Source organism: Tachyglossus aculeatus, chromosome X3, assembly GCF_015852505.1.
Source record: "Tachyglossus aculeatus isolate mTacAcu1 chromosome X3, mTacAcu1.pri, whole genome shotgun sequence".
NCBI classification, from domain to species: Eukaryota; Metazoa; Chordata; class Mammalia; order Monotremata; family Tachyglossidae; genus Tachyglossus; species Tachyglossus aculeatus.
The window spans coordinates 7,107,810-7,121,317 of NC_052099.1; positions in this window are offsets into that span (position 1 = coordinate 7,107,810).

A 13,508-nucleotide genomic window follows, 5' to 3' on the forward strand; every position below is an offset into this window, starting at 1 on the left:
AATATTTCATGAGGGGTTCAGCGCTAAGAAAGAGGGGATCTGAGTAATCAACAGATGGATTGAAATGACAGACTAAAGCATTTATAATCTGTCAGGCCAATAATCTGTGAACTATGGAAGACTTAAATGATAGTTCATAATGACTCATTTGGATTTGTTACAGTCGGTTGGGTCAAAAATACACTATAGATGAACTAGAAATGAACTGACATGATGGATGAAAACAAATGAACCTCTGAAGGAACTGTTGAGTGCTACTTGTCTCATTTCCCTAAAATAGTTCCTTTCCTAACCTCCTCAGCAGTGTCAGGGTTGATGCACATCATTTTATCTGGACAACAGCTATACCAGAATAAATCTCCAGGAACAGTTGAACTGCCGTGACCCTTTTGTATGGAATTAATTCAAAATTTTTCCCCCATCAATGCTCCAGAGCAAGGCTGCAATTTCTAATGCTCTATAGTACATGGGTCAACATGATATAAGGCTCATTTTGCTGTTTGCCACCGGACACTTATTTGACTTAATGCGTGATTTTCCTTATATGTGAAATGAAGCTAACATATCGACTTAAAGCCCCAAAATGCCATGATGAATCACTTAGATTGTAAGCTCTCCTGAAAAAGGACATATTTAATGATGAGTCCACAGCTGAGATATAAAAGCCCGAAATATAATATTTTTTCACTTATGAAGTGCTACCCAACATTTTTACAGCAGGGAAGAGAATTCTGAAAGTTACAGCATCCATTACTTTCACTGTCCTTTTTTGGCTATCCTGTATCTCTCAAAAATATTTCGGTAACAACTTTTTAGGGAAGCTTGACAAAAGGATTTTCTGAAAATATGGAAGATAAAGTTCATGGCGAAGAAATGGTCATGAATATTTGAGATGATCTGAGGTAATAAATGTGTTGCTGCCTCTATTATTGTGCTTCACGTCCTGTGAAGGAGAACTCAGATGGGCATACAGAGAAGGGCTATGCATCCTGTAATCCCATTACTGTTGTAAAAGAAGGCATTAACCTTGGAAAACCTAGATAGATATATTTCTTTCTTTTCTTTCCTTTGTCTTCTCTTCGTCCTTTCATTCCTCCCTTCCTCCCTCCCTCCTTTCTTCCCTCCCTCCCTTCCTTCCTTTCTTCCTTCCTTCCTTCTCATTATTCATATTTTCCCTCTTTCACTCTTTTCATCTTTTCTACAAATTTTTTTAGGAGAAAGGGTATTCTTTACTCTTATCTCCCTTCCTTCTCTCCTCCTGATTCAAAGAGGCTATCTCCTTCCAATACACACACACACACACACACACACACACACACACCCAAAAAAAGTCAAGACTATCATTCTGCAATTAGAAATTGCTTCAAACTGGTCTTAGATTCATGAATATGTGGGTCTTAGCAAATGCAGTCAGCAAAATAATCAATCAAGAATTTTTAAGTGTGTATTTTGTGCATAGTATGTGCTACATGCCTGGCATGTAGGGGGAAGCAATAGTATCAGCATTCAATGGTATTTAGTATTCAGTGGTATTTAGTTCAGTGCTCTGAACACAGGAAGCGTTTACTGTGAATTTAGGAGAATATGTGAAAAGCAGCATGGCGTAGCGGATAGAGCATGGACCTGGGATTCAGAAGCTCACGGGTTCTAATCCCAGCTCTGCCACTTGGGCAAGTCACTTCACTGCTCTGTGCCTCAGTTATTTCATCTGTAAAATGGGGATTGAGACTGTGAGCCGCAAGTGGGATCGGGACTACATCCAACCCGATTTGCTTGTATCCACCCCAGAGCTTAGTACAGTGCCAGGCACATAGTAAGGTTTTAACAAATACCATAATTATTATTATTACAGTACTTGAGGAACTTATATGAAGATATGCACATATATTGAATGTGAGAGGCATGAGTACTCGACTGTTTGCTGGCCTGGAAGTGCTGTAGTGGTAGCAGTGGGGAAATAGGGTAGGGAGATGTGAAGTTAATCAGGGGAGACCTTCTGGAAAAAATGTGATTTCAGAAGGGCTTTGGAGACTAATAGCTGGATGTGAAGGGAAAGGTGGTTTCAGGCAAAAGGGAGAACATAAGCAAGAGGCTGGTGGTGAGAGAAATGAGAATGAGGCCCAATATGTAGGTTGGTCTGAGTAGTGCCCAAACTCCCTCACCCCACCAAAGTTCCTGGATCTGAGCTTTTATGAAATTCCCTGCAATTAATCCAATCAATCATATTTATTGAGCACTTATTGTGTACAGAGCACTGTCCTAATGTTAGCAGAATGCAATATAACCAAGTTGTTAGGCATGAGCTCACAGGCTAGAGGAGGAGACAAATATCCATTGTTGGGTAGGGATTGTCTCTATCTGATGCCAAATTTTACTTTCCAAGTACTTAGTACAGTGCTCTGCACACAGTAAGCGCTCAATAAATTTGAATGAAATATTAACATAACTAAATTACCAGTATGTGTACAAGTACATAAATGCTGAGGGAGGGGTGAATAAAGGGTGCAATTCCATATGTAAGGGCAATGCAGAAGGGAGTGAGAGAAGAGGAAATGAGGAAATCAAGAAAGGCATCTTGGAGGAGCTGTGTTTTCAAAAAGCCTTTGAAGCTGGGGAGAGCAATTGTTGGCTAAGAGGGAGGGAGTTCCAGGCCAAAGGCAGGACATGGATGAGGGCTCGGCAGTGAGATAGACGAGATAGAGGCACAATAAATAGGAGTTAGAGGAGCCAAGTGTCCAGGCTGAGTTGTAGTAGGAAAATAATTTAATTCAATCATAATAATAATTGTGGGATTTGTTAAGTGCTTACTGTGTGCTAAGCACTGTACTAAGCTCTTGGGTGGATACAAGCAAATCGGGTTGAATACAGTCCTTGTCCCAGATGGGGCTAACAGTCTTAATCCCCATTTTACAGATGAGGTAAGTGAGGCACAGAGAAGTGGTGACTTGCCCACAGCCACACAGCAGACAAGTGGGGGAGTCAGAATTAGAACCCATGACTTTCTGACTTCCAAGCCCGTGCTCTATCCACTACACCATGCTGCTTCCCCTTCCACTTATTATACAGATATTTACATAAGTGCTTTGGGGCTGGAAGGGGGAATGAATAAATGGCATAAGTCAGGGTGACACAGAAGGGAGTGGCAGAAGCGGAAAGGAGGGCTTAGTCAGGGAAGCCATCTTGGGGGAGATGTGCCTTCAATAAGGCTTTGAACGGGGGCAGAGCAATTGTCTGTCTGTTATGAGGAAGGAGGACATTTCATGCCAGAGGCAGGACATGGGCAAGAGGTCAGTGGTGAGATAGATGAGATCAAGGTACAGTGAGAAGGTTAGCATCAAAAATAATAGTTTTTGTTAAGTGCTTACTATGTGCCAAGCACTGTTCTAAGCAGTGGGGTAGATATAAGGTAATCAGTTTGTCCCACGTGGAGCTCACAGTCTTAATCCCCTTTTTACAGATGAGGGAACTGAGGCACAGGGAAGTTATGTGACTTGCCCAAGGTCATATAGCAGACAAGTGGCAGAGTCGGGATTAGAACCCATGACCTCTGGCTCCCAAGCCCGTGCTCTTTCCACTAAGCCGTGCTGCATCTATAGGAAAAGTAGGTGGGGGTAAGGTGATTGAGTGCTTGAAAGCCTATGGTAAAGAGTTTCCTGTTTGATGCCAAGGTTGATGGGCAACCCACAGGGTTCTTTTAATTCAATCTGTCATATTTTTTGAGAGTTTACTGTGTGCAGAACACTGTACCAAGTGCTAGGGAGAGTCCAATGTAACAATACACAGAGACATTCCCTGCCCACAATGAGGTTACAGTCTAGAGGGGGACACATACAATAACATAAATAAATTGCATATATGTCCATAAATGCTGTGGGGCTGAGAGAGAGGATGAATGAAGGGAGCAAGTCAGTGATGCAGAAGGGAGTGGGAGAAGAAGAAAGGAGGGGTTCTTAAGGAGTGGGGAAACATGGACTGAACAGTTCTGTAGAAAAAATGATCCAGGCAGCAGAGTAAAAATATGGACAGGAAGAAGAGAAAGAGGGTCGAGAGGTCAGCGAGGAGGCTGATGCAGTAATCAAGGTGGGATAGGATAAGTGCTTGGATTAACGCGGTAGTAGTTTGGATGGAGAATAAAGTTCAGATTTTAGCGATGTGGTGAAGGTTGAACTGACAGGTTTCTCTCCCCATCTGTTCCAATATAACTAGCAAAAATCACCTCTGAATTGCTTTGAAATTTGGGGAAATTGTTTTCTTTTCACATCTTCTTCAGGTGCCAGCCCCTGGTAACTCATCTTGGGAAACAGGAAAATGGGAGATGGAGCTAGTGAAGACATACAGTTGACAGCTACATAAATATACGTATGACAATTTGGAAGGACAACATTAAAAATCTGTAATAATAATAATGATGGTATTTGCTAAGCGCTTACTATGTGCAAAGCACTGTTCTAAGTGCTGGGGAGGTTACAAGGTGATCAGGTTGTCCCACGTGGGGCTCACAGTCTTAATCCCTATTTTACAGATGAGGGAACTGAGGCACAGAGAAGTTAAGTGACTTGCCCAAGGTCACACAGCTGACAATTGGCGGAGCTAGGATTTGAACTCATGACCTCTGACTCCAAAGCCCGTGCTCTTTCCACTGAGCCATGCTGCTTCTCATTGCACAAAAGCTGTACTCATTTTCCTTATTCATTCATTCATTCATTCATTCAATCGTATTTATTGAGCAGTTACTGTGTGCAGAGCACTGTACTAAGCACTTGGGAAGTACAAGTTGGCAACATATAGAGACAGTCCCTACCCAACAGTGGGCTCACAGTCTAGAAGGGGGAGACAGAGAACAAAACATATTAACAAAATAAAATAAATAGAATAAATATGTACAAATAAAATAAATAAATAAATAGAGTAATAAATATGTACATATTTACATATATACAGGTGCTGTGGGAGGGGAAGGAGGTAAGGCGGGGAGGAGGGGGAGAGGGGGCTCAGTCTGGGAAGGCCTCCTGGAGGAGGTGAGCTCTCAGTAGGGCCTTGAAGGGAGGAAGAGAGCTAGCTTGGCGGATGGGCAGAGGGAGGGCATTCCAGGCCAGGGGGATGACGTGGGCCGGGGATCGACGGCGGGACAGGTGAGAATGAGGCACGGTGCGGAGATTAGCAGCAGAGGAGCAGAGGGTGCGGGCTGGGCTGGAGAAGGAGAGAAGGGAGGTGAGGTAGGAGGGGACAAGGTGATGGAGAGCCTTGAAGCCGAGGGTGAGGAGTTTTTACCTGATGCGTAGGTTGATTGGTAGCCACTGGAGATTTTTGAGGAGGGGAGTAACATGCCCAGAGCGTTTCTGGACAAAGACAATCCGGGCAGCGGCATGAAGTATGGATTGAAGTGGGGAGAGACAGGAGGATGGGAGATCGGAAAGGAGGCTGATACAGTAATCCAGATGGGATAGGATGAGAGCTTGAACGAGCAGGTAGCGGTTTGGATGGAGAGGAAAGGGCGGATCTTGGCAATGTTGCCGAGGTGAGACCAGCAGGTTTTGGTGACGGCTTGGATGTGATGGGTGAACGAGAGAGCGGAGTCCGATGACACCAAGGTTGCGGGCTTGTGAGAGGGGGAGGAACCGGGGGCCTGAGAAGGGAATTGAATGTATGGAGAGCTGATGGGGATGATGGGCATGGGTGTCAATAAGGGAGGAGAAATAGTTTTGTCTGGCAGAGGAGAGGGCTGAGTTAAGGCAGGAAAGGATAAACTTGAAGTGAACGAGGTTGGCAAGGTGTTTAGACTTTTGCCAGCAGTGTTCAGCAGCTCGAGCATAAGAGCAAAGGAGGCAGACAGTGGCAGTGATCCAGAGCTGTGGGTTAGTGGTACGAGAGCGGTGAAGGGAAAGGGGAGCGAGCGAGTCTAGCTGAGGAGAAAGGGTAGAGTAGGGAAACTTATCAAATTTATGTTTGGCAGCACCCACTCTCGATTGCTGGACTGTGTTTATCTTTCATGATATTGAAAGGTTCTCCTCCACAAGGTATATTTTATTCCCTAAGTATCCCTACCGGAGTAAAAGCACCTGCGGAATGAGCGAATGGGTGATAATTCTGTCGACGATCCAGGAGGAACCAGACATTGCCCCTTGGTCTTTCCCAGTTGTATTGGTGCTTGCTGACGGTATGGAAAACTTGTTGTTGGCGTAAGCAGAGACAATTCAGAAGGCACAAAGGGAACAGATGTGTGCTGTAATAATAGTGAGGTGCCATTGCTAGAAATACTTTTCTGCTTAGGGCTACATTTAAACCTTCAGATTCAGTTCGTGTAACTTCATAACATGGGAGAGTGAATACTGGTTTTGCCTTTGAGGTCCTCTGGGGTAAAACACTCTGAGATATTGTTATCATTATCGCTATCTTGCTAACTGAATCACAGTTAGTGACTTGATTATTAGCCCTAAGGGAGTGACTTGCTACCCTCCAGGTTGAAATAAAGGACAGAGGAAAATTTTTCTGTTATAGAAAGGATCAAGGCAGCAGAAGCATCATATTCATTTCCAATTTTTTTTTTCCAAACGAGAACCAGATTAAGTTTAACAGATCAGGCCTCAATTTATCCATTTAAACTAATTGGAGCAGAGGTCTCTGCTATTCTGAATAATGAAGAAGTATGTATTCAGAATCAGAGGTCCTAGCTTCAAAACGACCTGCACCTAATGATTCTAAGAGACGTGCTGAAAAAGAAACAGGAAGAACTCATCCAAAGACAAAATTTAAGCTATGTTATTGTGTCACAGGCTATATTTTACAGCTCAACCAGATAAGTTTTAAATCACAAGTGCTACTGAAGTAATTCAGTCCAATAAAATGAAAGTAATATTGATGAAAACCCCTTTCATTTTTATTGACTCATAAACACTGCAGTGTAAATGTATAGGTTACTTCTACAAAACTGTGAGACTATACCTCCAACTTGAAATCTCAGGAAGGGAAATGCAAATTACCTATTAACACATGGGTTCAAAACACAGCATGGCAGCCATATTTTGAAGATGAAATCTGAAATAATGTTTAAACTCCACATCCCACTCACCTTTTACTCTCTATTCTATTGCTTCCAGCCTCATTCCTCCCTCTATTTTCTAATTGATTACCACGTTTGCAACTTTTTTTTTCCTTTCCTTCAAAGACCAGATAAATGTTCAACAGGATGATTTAGGGTGCAGTTCTACCCAGTAATACATAGGCAAACTAGATGACTTCCTGAGTCTACTTATGCTTTTAACCAAGTTTGTGTACTAGCTTCATTTTCCCACTTTAGACTGTAAGCTCCTTATGGGCAGGGATCTTATCTACCAACTTTGGACTGTACTCTCCCAAGTGCAAGTACAGTGTTCAGTACATAGTAAGCATTAAACACCATACTATTGACTGATTTCACCTCTGGATTCTTCTCTCCTTATTGAGTCTTCACTTGATCTCCAACTTTATTTTGTGTTCTTCAAACTGACTAAACACTTGGTCTGGTCAGAGGCCAGGACAGAAATTGGCAACAAAAATGTCTTCTCACTCATTTTCTCCTCTCTCCCATCCCTCTGTTGAAGTGCCTTTTATAGCATCATTAATCACTCAATCAATCTATATCTGTACTCTCCCAAGCACTTAGTACAGTGCTGTGCACACAGTAAGCGCTCAATAAATACAAGCGAATGAATCAATCTATGCTATTTACTAAATGTTTTCTGTGTGTAGAGCTGTGTATGAAGTGACTGCTATATTGAGGTGTTTATTGAATGCAGTCCATTGTTTCAGGTGCATGAGAAGCAGCGTGGCTCCATGGAAAGAGCAGGAGCTTTGGAGTCAGAGGTCATGGATTCAAATCCCAGCTCTGCCAATTGTCAGCTGTGTGACTTTAGGCAAGTCACTTAACTTCTCTGTGCCTCAGTTACCTCATCTGTAAAATGGGGATTAAGACTGTGAGCCCCACACTGGACAACCTGATCACCTTGTAACCTCTCCAGTGCTTAGAACAGTGCTTTGCACATAGTAAGCACTTAATAAATGCCATCATGAAGAGACTTTCAGAATGTGTATATAAGGCCCTGACATAGTCCCCACCTTTAAGGAGCTTACAATCTATTGGGCAAGACAAGGAAGCACTGATGGATAAGCATGCAATAGTTAAAAGCAAGTGAGACTAGATATCAATCAATCATTGGTATTTATTGAGAGCTATATGCAGAGCACTGTACTAAGTGCTTGGGAGAATACTACACAACAGAATTAGGAGACACACTCTTTGCCCATAACGAGCTTATAGTCTAGAGGGGGAGAAAAACAGAGTTATAAACAAGAAACACAAGTGGGTACATAAATGAATTACAAATAAATGGATAAGTATGTCGAAATGGTAATTTGACTGAGGGGGTGGCACATGCATGGTGTGAGCATTGCAAAAACAGGGACAGATTTTTCCAAAGAAGCAGGCTCTCTGAAGCACAAACTCACTGCCAACTAAGGCGCAGAGAATCTGGGAAAATGTCTGAATTTCCATGACCTGAGAAATAGTTAAAAGGTGAGCTCCCCATCGGGCAGCACGGTTAATAGTCCTTCAAATGGCTTTGAGATAACTTTGCTATATGAACATTGAAATGGACTGAAACTGGACCAAGTTCCATGAAGCTGCTCAGGCTACAGGATGTGCCCTTTAAATTGGAACAGATGGTCACTCAACTTGAAGTCTCCAGACATGTAGGCCGGAGGGCTTAGATGGAATAGCCAATGATGCTGCTGCAGATGTGTGAACCGTGAAAATGAACATGGTTGTGCTTCATCATTTACTCAGCCCTGGAGGCTATAATCAAGTTTCTCAGATCAATTACACCATTGAAGAGTGGTGGCAGGGAGCAGACGCTTTATCAGCATGCCTACATAGTTTGTATCTGTTTGTCACTTTGTATTTTTAGACATAAATCTGCAGCACGGAATTCATGGCTAGACAAGAGCTGACACTCTGAAAGGATTTGTTAACTCTGAGCTCCTCAGAGTAAAGGTGTGATATGGGTAAAACGACCTATCATTCTACTTTGAGGGGGAAAAAAACACCAACGTGCTTTTGCACCATCTCTTCACCCCAGACTATAGAATGTTCCATTTCAATCAATCAATGAAATTTATTGAGTGTTTACTGTGGGGAGAGCACATTATATATAATAGAGTTGGCAGACTTGATCCCTACCCTCAGGGAGTTTACAGACTAGTGGGGAAGGCAGACTCGAAAATAAATTTTAGAAAGGGGAAATGGAAGAGTATAGAGTTGTATACATAATGCTGTGAGGATGGGGTGAATATCAAGTGCTCCAGTGGTACATAGTCAAGTATATGGGCAATGTAGAAGGGAAGGCTAATAGGAGAAATGAAGGGAGGGCCCTAAGAGAATATATGACTTTGGGAGGGCTTTAAAAGTGGAGAGTGGGAGAAGCTGTTGCATGTGATGGGGGAGGGAGTTCCAGGCCAGAGATTGAGGAGAACTTGCTCAAGGAGCTTGGAAAGGAATTGTAGGGCAGCAATTGGGTGATAACTGGAGGATGGAGTGGGGTCAAGGGAGGGTTTGTTTTTTGTTTTTAGCGTAGAAAGTACATGTGTATGTTTGAAAACAGCGGGGAAGCAGCTATTGGAAAGTTGAAGATGACCATCAGGAAGGGAAGAAAAGAGGGGTCTAGTGTTTTAATAATGTGTGAAGGGATGGGCTCAGAGTCGTGGATGATGGGAGTAAAATTAAAGAGGAGGCTGGAGAACTACTCCTGAGATCCTGCTGGGAAGATGGGAGAATTGAGAGGGTTGGAGGAGGATGGGACTGGAGAGGAGTAAGGGATATTTTAAGGTGATCATGCCTCATAGTTTCAATTTTAGTAATGAAATAGGTGGAAGTTCATTAGGGGCAAAAGATGAGGGGGCAAGGGGACATGGGTATAAGGAGGAAGTTAAAAGCCTGAAATATCTGGAACTGGCAATGGGCATAAAGTCAATATGTCAATAATGTTGAATGTCAATAAAGTCAATAAGAGAAATATTGTTGCTGGGCTGAGGGCTAATTGATTGACCATTTGAGCTCACCCTCTCACAGTAGTTTCTCTACCACCTTTAGGCAGGCATCTTCCAAATTTATATCTCCAGCCTGACCTTCACCTTCCATTTCACTCTATACCATTATATCCTCTTACCTCCGACACATCTTCCCTTTGTGGCCTGATTTACTTGGCTAAAACTGAACTCATCTTTCCTCCTAAACTGTCCCTTCCTTCTAACTTTCCCTACACTATCAACAGTACCGCTATCTTCCCTGTCTCCAAACCTGGAATCCTCCTTGATTCCTGTTTCTCACTCACTATGTCCATTCCACCAGTATGCTATGCCTACCCAGGAATATGAAAGAGGTGTGCATTGGCTAAAGTACATTAGATTGGATTAGGGAAGGGCCTGCATATAGGATCTGATTAATTGGAACATCTGCCACTCACATAGTCCACTCATCAGCGAAGCAGCGTGGCTCAGTGGAAAGAGCACAGGCTTCGGAGTCAGAGGTTATGGGTTCAAATTCTGACTCTGCCAATTGTCAGCTGTGTGACTTTGGGCAAGTCACTTAACTTCTCTGTGCCTCAGTTCCCTCATCTGTAAAATGGGGATTAAGACTGTGAGCCCCATGTGGGACAACCTGATCACCTTGTATCCCCCCAGTGCTTCGAACAGTGCTTTGCACATAGTAAGTGCTTAACAAATGCCATCATTATTATTATCTGTGATCAAACTTTTTTCCTCCCATTGCTGCTTGCCAGAAATCTAGAGGAGTAGCAACAGAGGAAAAAAAAAAAAAAAGACAAACAAAAAATTTACAGTTGATGGGAAGAAGCATCAGGCCAGAGATTATTTTCTATAGAAAATTAATCATTTGTCTCATGAGTATTCCAGAGAAATTGACTAGCATCAGACTACACTTAGAACAGTGCTTTGCACATAGTAAGCTCTTAACAAGTACCATTATTATTATTATGAATGTAAACTCTCTCTCTCCCTCCTCCCCCTCCCCATGCCCCCCGCCTTACCTCCTTCCCCTCCCCACAGCACCTGTATATATGTATATGTTTGTATGAATTTATTACTCTATTTGTGCGTATTGATTCTATTTATTTTATTTTGTTAATATGTTTTGTTTTGTTCTCTGTCTCCCCCTTCTAGACTGTGAGCCCACTGTTGGGTAGGGATCATCTCTATATATTGCCAACTTGTACTTCCCAAGCGCTTAGTACAGTGTTCTGCACACAGTAAGCACTCAATACGATTGAATGAATGAATGCATGAATAAACTCACTACCATGAGCCTCACAATACCCTTCTGAGCTGTTGCACTAAGTTGTTCCTTGTGGGGACGGTCAGGGAATAATATTTGCCACCGCCCCCAAGAGCCTCACAAATACTGTGTCCCGGCTTCTTGGGAATGGGGGAGGTTTGTATTCTCTGCTACTACCCTGGACAGGGAGGAGGCAGAGGAAAGAACAAAGTAGCCCTGTCCTGGCTCCTTGATAGAGGTTATGCTAACCTTGGGCATTCCTCTCCATAACTCCGAGCCCCCAGGGCCACCACCCTCCAAGGTACAGAGAGGAGGAGAATGGGGGAACACTGAGCCACTTGGGGGAATGGCGGTAGAAGCTGGATTCATTGGGATATCCCACCCTCCACCTTCCCTGGCTCTGTTCCCTTGTCACTACTCCTCTAGATTGTAAGCTCATTGTGGGCAGGGAACACGTCTACCAACTCTATTGTACTGTGCTCTCCCAAGAACTTAGTACAGTACTCGGCACACAGCAAGCTCTCAATAAATATGAAGATGATAGTTCAACAACTACTGAAATTTAAAGGACTTAATGGTTGAGGGGCAAGATACTGAGACAGATGATCTGATTTGTTTTTGAGGGCTTTGCCAAATAATAGAGTCATAGTCTATAATGACGGTATTCCTTTGGAGAATCGTTCTTCTTCAGAATTATTTCATGGGTAGATCCCTTCCTCCCCACTGCTAGAGCTAGAGCCTTAGTTCATATTAATCATAACAACTGTACTTATCATGTACCTACTAAGTGCAAATACTGTACTAAGGGCTGAGGATAATGTTCTCATTATTACTCATTCTTGTCTTATTTAGACAAGAATATAGAGAAGCACTGTGGCTCAGTGGAAAGAGCCCGGGCTTGGGAGTCAGAAGGTCATGGGTTCTAATCCTTGCTCTTCTGCTTGTCAGCTGTGTGACTTTGGGCAAGTCACTTAACTTCTCTGCGCCTGTTACCTCATCTGTAAAATGGGGATGTAGACTGTGAGCCCCACATTGGACAACCTGATCACCTTGTATCCTCCCCAGCATTTAGAACAGTGCTTTGCACATAGTAAGCACTTAACAAATGCTATCATTATTATTATTATTATTATTTCATAATAACTAAGATAAAAATAATAAAGTGCTATGGAAAGAGAAGCAGGATTTTAGGCTCTTCATGATGCAGAGTCCAATGGTCCTAACACTCACAGCCTTTCTAAAGTTCTAGAAGTTGAAAAGGATGTTCACTGCTGGTGTCTCTTCCCTCATCTCAGGTGGGAGTAGGGGCTGATAGAAAGAACTGCAAATTTCTGGGAAACTTCTCAAAGATAGGAACTGCGTCTACTTTTGTGACTTTCCCACACTGCCTAATTTGGTGCTCTGCAAAGGGTAGGCACTATTTAAATAGTGATATGATGATAGTGATTTTTAGTAATTATGGCTGTTAAACTGTGAAAATATTCTATTCAAAGAGACTTGCTTATAAAATACATTCAAAGGCAATCTGTACTGTACTGTAGAGCAACGTTTGTTTTGAGGTGAACTTATGAATTCCTTTCTTTGACTTTATTTTATGTCTAGCAAACTCATTTCAGAAGACTTCAAACTATTTCAAAATACAAGGGAATCGATAGGAAATAAAGGGCACTGAAGTAAAGTCCTGGGTAATATTTTTTCTTTGTTGTATATAAGTAGGACAGTTTTTCCATACTTTTGAGTAAATTCACATTAACTCCATGATAGTGAAATTTTCTGACTCTGAAGAATGAACATCTCCAGCTAAAGATCATGCACACTCACTGCCATTGTTCAAGTTGCTGCCCACAGCATTATACTATTCAAATCTCCCCAGGGAGAAATAGTGGTAGGGTTTGGAAGGGGACTCTGGAACCTCAATACTCGACACATTATAATGATATGTCAACAAAAGGGACCATTAGCATCCAAAGTGTTAGTAATCTTTTTAGGTCAAAATTCATTACTAGGATTGGATAGTAGTCCATTAGCCCTGACAGATCCACTTAATCAAAACCATCAAATAACATCCAGTTGGTAACGTAGGTTACCCATTTTAACTAGCCAATTTCCCGAAAGGGTATGTGCTAGAATGAAGCTTTTTAAATTTGCATTTTCTGCTTTTTAAAATGTTCGGGACATTTGGGAC